Here is a 9,711-nt window from a genome sequence, read left to right as displayed (position 1 = left end):
TTCCAGTCCTCACCACCCTTACAGTAAAGAATTTCTTCCTAATATCTAACCCTAATTTCCCTTCTCTTAATGTGTACCCCTTGTCCTAGCACTACAGTTCCTGACAGAGTTTCCTCTCTGGCTTCCCTGTAGGCTCCTCCAAATACTGCCAGGTTTGTTCCACAAAACCTTCTCTTCTCTGGACTGAACAGCCCCAACTTTCTCAGCGTGTCTTTGCAGGGTAGGTTCTCCAGTCCCCTTATCAACTTTGTGGCCCTCCTCTGGGTTTGTTTCAGCAGTTCCATATTCCATCCAAGAGCTCAGAGATGAGCTCTCAAGAGCTGAATAGAGGGGCAGAGTCCCTTCCCTTGCCCTGCTTGGGATGCAGCTCAGGCTTTCTGAACTGCACGTGCACATTGCCTGCTCGTGTTCAGTTTTCCATGAACCATCACCCTTAAGTCTTTTGCAGGGCTGCTCTCAATCAGTTCTCTGCCCCACCTGTATATAAAAGATTGTTTTCCTTCAGTTGCAATGAGAAGGAATAGATAATGAGACACAAACCCTTCATTGACCAGGAAAGGGTCAAACTGCTAATTCAATCGTCTTTACAGACAGAACAGGCTCTTACATAGGAGGAAAGGGTTAAGAGGAGATACTCGTTTGGCCCACGCACTGAGCCAGCATATGACTTTGTTCAAGAGAAGAAAATGGGGCAGGGCCAGGTTCTGTGATTGCTCCTTCCTGACCAAACTGTAGCTTGATGAAAGACTATTTTTTGTTTGACTTTGTACCATTGACTGGGCCGTTTGCATTTATTGGATTAGAAAGAAGGGATATGCCTTTTTCAAAGGAGGTAACAGCAAAATAAAAAGATATTTTTAAAGTGATTTGGAAGTGTTATGAAGTGATCTTGAACAGAATGTAGTAAGAATTGAATGATGTGTGTTGTCAGCACACAGTTATCTCCCGGTGTGCTGTCCCAGCTGCTGATGTTAGTTAGCTCAAGCACAGCTCTTGATGAGTGTTACAAAACTGCATCAAAAGACAGATTTAGCTGTCTATAGTCTGGCCACTTTGCTGAGGACAAAGACTGAGAATAGTTAAGTACTGTTTGACCTAGATAGCTCTGTGCCTGGCTAGTGCTAGAGAATGTGCTGTGCTTTGACAGCTGGGAACCATGAATAGGGACATGTGGTACCACATGTCTTAGTCAGATGGGCTTCTGTGCACTTGCACGTGCTGGCCCTGCAGGACTCAGCAGCAAAACAGAACTGGTGCAGGCACCTGTGCAGGTCTTTGGAACAGGTGGGATTGTTCAGTTGTAGCACAAAAACAACATAGCACAAAGAAAGAGAGCTGGTGGGTTTGCCTTTTAGTTTCCTTGTATTCGTTTAAGCAGTGGAGAATGCTCTGTAGGTGTGGGAGATTCCACTGTTATTTATTTTATCAAGTTTGCCCAAAGATGAGGTACCAGGTAAGAGCACAAGTGCACATCACAGCCTGACAGTCAAATGAAATTCCAAGACTTAAAAAGGAGCAACTAGCAATATTGTCTGGAAGTGGAGAATTAATAGTGGTGGTAAATAAAACCATGTATGTTTACCTTAGCCATGTGCTTTTCAATTGGACACTTCAGAGAGGTTTATCCTACATGTGTCATAGTTTCAGGACCACTTATTAAGGTCTCTTTATTGTTATGGTTTGCAAGTGGCTGATGCAAGATTACTTACACCCTGTACAAATCTGAAGGCTTTATTTCTTTGAATTCTTTTCTTAAGGTTATTTTGTATATTTATTCACAATTCTATATTTGAAGTTACTTTGTCAGTAACAAGACACAGCCAGTAAGGAGTTTTATCTTAAATCTGGCTGACACGTTGGGCTCAAAGAGTTGAAGCAAATGGGGCTACATCAGACTGGCACCCCAAGTCACCTCAAGGCTCACTTTTAGGGTCAGTGCTTTTTAATGTTTTTATAAATGAACTGTACATAGGAGTTGAATGTACATTAAGGAAGTGTACTGATGGTACTAAATTCGGGAAGCTGTGCACTCCCTCTAGGATAGAGAGGCCTTACACAGACATCTGGATAGGCTACAAAGCTGTGCAGTCCCCAGCTGATGGAAATTAACAGGACTAAGTGCCAGAAATTCAGAGGAAGTTCAGACTGAACATTAGGAAAAGACTTTTCACTGGGAGCGTGGCTGGAACAGGCTCCCCGGGGCAGTGGTTACAGCACCAAGCCTGTCAGAGTTCAAGAAGCATCTGGAATATGCTCTTAGTCATATGGTTTAATTTTAGGTAGTCCTGCAAGGAGCAGGGACTTGGGCTCAGTCCTTATGGGTCCCTTCCAACTTGAGATATTCTATGATTTTAACTTATGGAAACACAAGCTTCTTGTAACAGCAGCAACATAATATTTATATAGAAGGAAGAATACTCAAAAAAAAAAGAGAGTAATTTTTCAAGACCTTTTTGAAGACTTCTGTAATTCACATTCAGTGAATCTCTGCAAAAACAACTTCGGTGTAATTCATGGATAGGTAGAATATCCACCTGGATTTTTATGAAGTACTGAGGCATCTATGTCTCCACGTTTTCTTTAATAAATGTATTTTTTTTAAATCCAGACACCAGCATCAAGGCAGAAAAGCCCTGATGGTTAAATATAGAAACTTGCAGGATTTTAAGGCGGACCAAAAAAGCTTCCCCAGGATGTTCGCTAGGGTGCGCTCGAAGCACATGGCTTTGGCTTTGGGGACAGGACCGTGGCGCTGGCCCTGAACAGCCCCGTCCCGTTAAACCTGCTTTTGTCGGGGGGTTGGTGTAGGTGGGCTCCAGAGGCGCCTTCCAACATCCATAATTCTGTAACTCATTTATCACAAACAATTTCTTTTTTCTTCAAATATTCCGAAAATGTTAACTTATTTTCTGTAGAAACAAAGGTGTAAGCACAGAAGGCAACATAAAAGTAAGTGCTGTGAGAGCTCTGAGCTGATGTGGTTGATTATGTGCTAGGGCATTAAGATGCTGGAAAGCTTTGTAGTTTGAAAAACCTAAGAGTAAAATTACACCTCATTCTGAGCCAGAATATTTTTAAATTACTTCCTGGAAAGATGTGAGAAAATAGCATATTTTTTTCTGTGGAGAAATACAGGTGAAATGTGTCAGGATGGTTTCTGGGTGACCATTGTGTGAGCTTAAGACTTTCTAAAAAAGAGTATTTATGGAGCTACACAAATGTCTTTTGGCAAAAGATCTCTAATTATCTCTTTATTTTGGTGGTACCGGTTCTTGCAGTCATCAAGGATAATCTCTCTGGGCACCTCAATGTGTCACAGTTTATAGGTGCAATTTTCATAAATGAGAAGCCCACCAAACCAATTATTTCAAAATTAAATTCTGGCTTCAGGCAGAAATTTGCCTTTCTCTGATTTGCATATCCAAGTGTGAAGGATTTTGATATATTCCTATTCATATAGACAAATCCATATGTTTTTTTAAGTGTACATAGAGAGATATACTCACACCTGCTGTTGTCTGTGGCTATATAGACCACTCACAGCAAGTGACAGAGGTTAGCTAAGAGTGGGCCTTGGGCTGTGTGGTTCCTGACATGTTCAAGAGACTGTTTTAGTGCTTAACACTTGGTCTGGGTGTCTGCCTGCAGTGTCTGCATTCTCTTGTACTGGGATTCAAAAATTTTTACTACCCCATTAGTCCACATACTTCTGGGGGGATGATTGTTCTGCTGAGAAGAGACAGCAGGGCAGAGCTCTCTGCAGATTTTACACCTCTGTCCTCGCAGAGTGGTCATGTGGCCCTGCTCCTTCCTCTGGAAGGTGTTAAGTCCTTCACCCAAGGCTTAGAAGCAGCAGACTAGTAGTCACCACCCCTTTGGAGAGGAGAGAGAATAATTGGTGAGTTTAGAAAGAGGATGAGATGATGCTGGTGTCGGCATAGATGTTTTTCTTGGCTTCTGCTTTGGTCTCATTGGTAAGTCTGGGGAAGGGCAGAGCCTGAGTTCCATTCCCACTTGTGTTGACAGTGTGCAGATGGTCAGTCCTTTGAACTTCTGGGGAAACAAGGATCCCAGTGCATTTTGGCCTCTCCAGCTGACAAGGTTTGTGAGCACTAGGCAGACAGGACACACAGCTCTGCCACAGCCTTTCCTCAAATGCTTGTTACCCCCATCATGTCATGGGGCGTGACAGGACTCATTTCACTTGCAGGCTCTGGTGAAAAATGCATCCCAGGTTAGGAACACAGCAGGCAGTACCGATGCACTGTGCAGAGGAATGCAAAATACCAATGCTGGTTTATGGCTGTGTTCACAGCAGATGAATGACATCCAAGCTTTGCCCCAAGGTCAAATCAATATATACCCCTAATAATTTAAAACGTACAAAAATGCTGTGTGAATACCTACATGTGAGAAATAATTCCGTTGCCTGTCCTGGTGGGGTTTGAGATTGGCATGTGTATTTTTTCTCCAAAGTTACAGAAGTTATTTTTGCCTATGCTAACTTCTCAAGGGAAAAAAATCTCTTAGGCAAGTCAGAGTATCTTCTGACTGCTTCTCAATCTTCATTGTATTTATTCTCACAGAATATACTAAAAAGTTAAAAGATACTGCATTGGAAAATGAGATCCACAATGGGTAGGGTTCAGATTTTTAAGCATATTTAGGTTTTTTTTTTTTTTTTTGTAATTTGTACCCATTCAGTGAAGATGAGCCATGGAAGTAAATACATCATAGTTTTTATGTGTAATTAAAAACCTGCAGGAAATCTGGGATGGACTAGGTGCTTGGGCTAACATCCTTTGCTAGTGAAAAGCACAGGCCTCTGCTCACCAAACTTGTAAATGCATCTCAATCCTACTGCTTTTTTGACTGGTAAGTAAAACAGAAGAGCTTTTGTGGAAAGTGATCTACATAAGGAAGAGAATGCATTCTGAATTCTGAGTTAGGTTTATAGGAGACCTTGGTTTCTCTAAGTACAAAATTTCAGTGCTTTATGCTGTAGCATCTAGATTTCCCAGCCCCTTGGGTCTTAGAGAGGAACTCATAAACATGTTTAACATCTCCAAAACCAGACTGGGTTTTCATGGGGTGGACCTGAAGTGTCTGAGTGTGTCCTCACCAGAGGAAAAGCTTCCCTGATACATAATTTGTCCTAAGTTGTCAGTCCATCTTGCTGGCCTTCTCCAGCTTTGGTAAAGATGGTAAAGAAAAAAAAAAAAAGACTGTGAAAGAAAAAAAAAAATCCAAGTTCATGTCAGATTTTGCTCATTGCTCCAGCATGAATAGTATCTCAAAAATTCCTTAGCCTGGTGGACATGTTCATTGTCTGAAATGTGAGAAAGATCATTTCCAATTACTTCTCAAAGTTTGGCAGAGCAAGGGGCTGGGTTTAAAACTCTTCACACTCTGAAATCATTTGTGAATATATTTCCTATAATTTCTTACAGGGCAGGGCTTTCTCTGGTCGTTGAGTGGCAGTGATCCTTGGGAAGGCAGTTTTATGTGTGACTTCTTGGAGGCTCTGGAGTCTTCAGAAGTTAAAAAAAAATAGAAAAAACACTTTTAACAAACTACATCCCAAACTTCTGTTTCTGGGAAGGCAGCACTCTGGCCCTGGGAGCTGGTGCTTGCCAGAAAGCCCTTTGTAAGCTCCTGTCTCAGTCAGACGTCAGGCTCATCCCTGACCTCACTGGTCTGGCTTTGGTAGGGCTAAAAATAGTTCACTTTAAGAATCTAGTCATTGAAAATATGGTCACAGAAACTAAAGATCACAGTAACCTGAGGGCAATGCTGATAATATACTTGGTAAGTGAAATGTAGTTCTGGTGGGTGGCACAGCAGGTTGCTCCAGTAAGGGCTTGCATGGCAGTTGTGTGTTCTTTAACTAGGCAAATAAAGGAATTACAGCCTAATATGCCTGTTGCTGAAAGCCTTGTTTGGAAATTTGCCTGGATGGGATGTTTAAAAACAAGCCCATATGAGGTGCAATAATACAAATGTCATATCTCAGAATGTAATACCTGAAGCAATAAATTCCCTGTTCTCTTAACAGAAAGACAAAACCCACATGCAGAAATTTCTGGGCCCTGCCTTGTGCAGCATGGGAGGTTGCAGGTGCATCGTGAGTTTACCTGGAGAGGAAAAAGAAAGTATTTCCTGTCTGATAAGAAGTGAAGTTGGAATTACTAAAAATGGCAAGCAGGCCATCCAAAACTGCAGAGGAATTTACAGATGTGTGTGATTTCAAATAAATTAATTTTACTCTGGCCAGCATTCAGTCAAGACTGCACAAAGACTACAAAATTATCCCTAATCTTGTAACTATGTAAATGTAAGAGACAAATGTAAGAGACACACCAACTGAAGTGTCCTCTGGATGTGTATTTTTGTATCTCCTCAATCTGCTCGCCTTTGATAATTGGAACCCAGTTAATAACTGACTAAAAGTCTTTTAAATAATGACTTTTAAATAATGACTTCCTTTAAATTTAATGTTTTCATGTTGCTTCACAGAAAAAAAATAGATCTGAGACTCAGGACTTCTGTGTTTTGAAAAACTAGATCTGTTTGCAGGAAAGACTGGTTTTTAAAAAAGATTACAATTGTCTTGGAAACGTAATTTCTTTGAAATTAGGAGGGAAAGGTAAATTGTGGTTGCTGTCAGTCTGAGTTTCGCTGGATCTTCTATTTGGTACATTTTTGGGTTTATTTCTTCTCTTTGAATTTTAAAGGCTGTTTTATGGAGGCTGCCAGTGAGGGGTGCTGCGTGATTACCCCAGAGATGATGGAGCTCCTGAATCTGTGTCCTGCTGCCAGCCAAAAATTATGTTTAAGCATAAAAACAAACCCCCAAGCAAAGGAAAGCTGTGAAAGCCTCACTTTATAAAGCGAACATTAAAGGATTGTCAGGATTTTACTCCTCAGAAGCAGCCAGAATGGAAATCCTCAGGCAGTTTGTACTCAGTGAGAGTGGAGTGGCAGGAAGGATTCAGCAGTGTGGGATGTAAGAGCTGTCTGGCAGGGATGAGGTTTTCATGATCAACCTGTGGGCAGAGAGGAGAGTGGCTGGGGTGGGTGTGGAAAATCCTGACCTTCCCAAGGTGGGGAGTTTGATACAGTATGTTCTAATGCTTGGATGTGGAAGGCTCTTGAGATTTTTCTGTCTCATCTTAGTTGTCAAACACACAAGAGATTATTTTGATTTAAACCAGTTTAACAGTGTATTTTATCGTTGCACATTTTTATTTTCTTTTAATTCTAGACATAACAGTATATCCTTCCTCTTTCATCTTAGCTGCTTGCTCACTAAATCTGGTGAAGGTTCTCAGCCTTGAAGCTGAAAATGTGCATTACCTCGGTTCAAAAGAATGCTCTTTGGTAATATACTCAGTGGTTTACATCCAAAAAGTACCCTTCAAAGTAAAAAGTGCACAGCTGACGTTCCTGTCCTGCTGTGTTGACACTGGAGCTGGAAGGCACCTTGGCTCTGTCAAGCACCGTGCAGATGCTCGTGCTTCCTGTGGTGTCTGAGGATGGGTTTGGAAGTAGATCAAAGTAGAGATTAAAAGTGCAGCTATAACCAGGTAAGACAACAGGAAACTCCCTATATAAAACAAAGAAATTCCATCTGGGATTTTGGATGTGATTTCCTTTGGTGTTGGAGTGGGTGATGTCTGATCCTCTTAAGGAGGGGCAGCAGGACAAGAGTTGTTCTGTTGCAGTGACTATTACAGACAATGAAAGAAAAAAGTTCACCAGCTGAGATTCAGCAGTGGCAGGAGTAGTAGTTTCTCTTTCTGTCAAAGGCAAGACTTGAGCCCTGGCTCCTACAGAACCCTGAAGAGAAAGCTTTTTCTTCTCCTTTCTGAACAAAACCCAGTGAAATAAAACATGTAATTTCATTTCATTCTGCACAAACTGCTCCTCTGGACACAATGAAACATTTTGTTCTTTGGCACAGGAGGGTCAGTGTGGTCTCAGCACTCATCTGCTGTGTGAAGTTTATCTTTCAAACTGCAGGGAGGATTTCCTCAGGGCTTGTGTGTTAGTGCCTTGGGCATCCTGATGATGCTCTGGGGTGAAGAGGATCTGGGCTAGGCAGCAAGGGACCCTGCTCATGCCAGGTGGTCTGCAGGATGCCTGAGCCTCAGCCGTGCTTGGTGGCTGGAGGAGCATCTTCAGAGCCTGATGGAGTTGGTCTGTCTTCACTCAGAAAGAAATAAGGGCTGTCACTACCTCTCTGCCCTTCAGGTAAATGCTCCAATTGCTCAGCTGGTGGTAGCTGGGAACAGGCTGATTTTCAAAGGATGCTTTTATTTTGAGGCTAATTTTCAAAGAATTTGGGGATTAAACCTGAGCCTTTTAGGAAAGAGAAAAATAACCTGTGTCTCTGTTGGTTCCCATTTCAGCACCAGCTTGCTTTTTCTTTCCATGCTTCTCCGTGATTTCTTTTGTAGGTCATAAGGGTTTTATCCCCTTGCCTTAGTGTCTGCAGCCTGCCAGGGAGCTGCTGGCAGCAGGGCTGATGCAGCTGTACAATCTGCCCTGGAGGGATGGGCCTCTTCCCGGGGAATGCAGTGCAGGCTCATGGTGATTAACTGCAAGCTTTTGGCTCATGTAATGCAAATGCAGCATGGACGAGAAGTAACAATTGCCATCCTGCTGCAAAAGTTTTGAACATAAGACTTTGCTGAGTCCTGCTTGGGAGGTTTTGCTCATTATTTATCAAACCACCACTTTTTTAGGCACTGATGCACAGTCTGTCACATCTGCAGCACAGGACCATGTGCCATGGCACCCAGAGGAAAGCAGCCGGAGGGAGGAAGCTGTGCAGTGCTGGTGGCACCTTTCTGGGGACACGTGCCCTGATGAGGCTGTCTGTGTCCCCCTGCACTGTGGTTCTTAGCAAGGCAGAGGCTCTTGCCCAGGGGCAGAGAGGGATTTCTTCATCCTTCCCTGCAGACAGTGCTATCCCAGGATTGATTGTGCGGAAATTAAATATGAATCTCAGTGTCCTTAAAACTGCAATATGACCCCATGCTTTTAGTGCTGTGTAATTCCCACTGAGAAAAGCTCTTCCAGACTCCTGTTTGGTCTCTTTTACACATGCTCATGCTCATTCTTCACCTCTTGCTTTGTAGGCATATATTAACCTTTGCTTTCTGAGTGCTTCTTCCATGAAATGTCTCAGGGTCTGATTATTTTCCTCAGGAATATTGGCTTGCACCTTCTCCGTGATATTTTTATCTTTTGACTGTGCAGGATTTGTAAACTTTTCAGGCCCTGTTGTATCATTTCTGTGTGCTCATGGCTGTAACACCTCCTGGCTCCATACTGGCCCCAAATGCAGCATGCTATTACCTATGAACACTAATGAGAAGACATCACTTGACATCAGCTCGGATGTGTGCCAGGACATGTGCTCCCCAATGGACTGCTCCTCTGCTGGGTGCCCTGAAGGAATGAAGCAGTGACAAGTTGGTGGGTGCTTATCTGACAGCCAGGGGTTGTACCTTGTGCTCCTGCTGGTGAGCATGGCACAGCTGGCTCAGCTCAGGGCACAGCTGGCTCAGCTCTGGGTGGCTGGGTGGACCTTGGGCTGGGCCATCTGTATGCCACTGGTGTGAGCAGCTGGGTTAGCCTGATGGACCCCTGAGGAGTGGGGGCTCTCCAGTCCTTCCTGACCCAGCCTGGGACCCTGGTGCAATG

This window comes from Serinus canaria, chromosome 1 (assembly GCF_022539315.1).
Source record: "Serinus canaria isolate serCan28SL12 chromosome 1, serCan2020, whole genome shotgun sequence".
NCBI classification, from domain to species: domain Eukaryota; kingdom Metazoa; phylum Chordata; class Aves; order Passeriformes; family Fringillidae; genus Serinus; species Serinus canaria.
The sequence above is the reverse complement of the archived record's forward strand: the minus strand, read 5'-3'. Positions refer to the sequence as shown.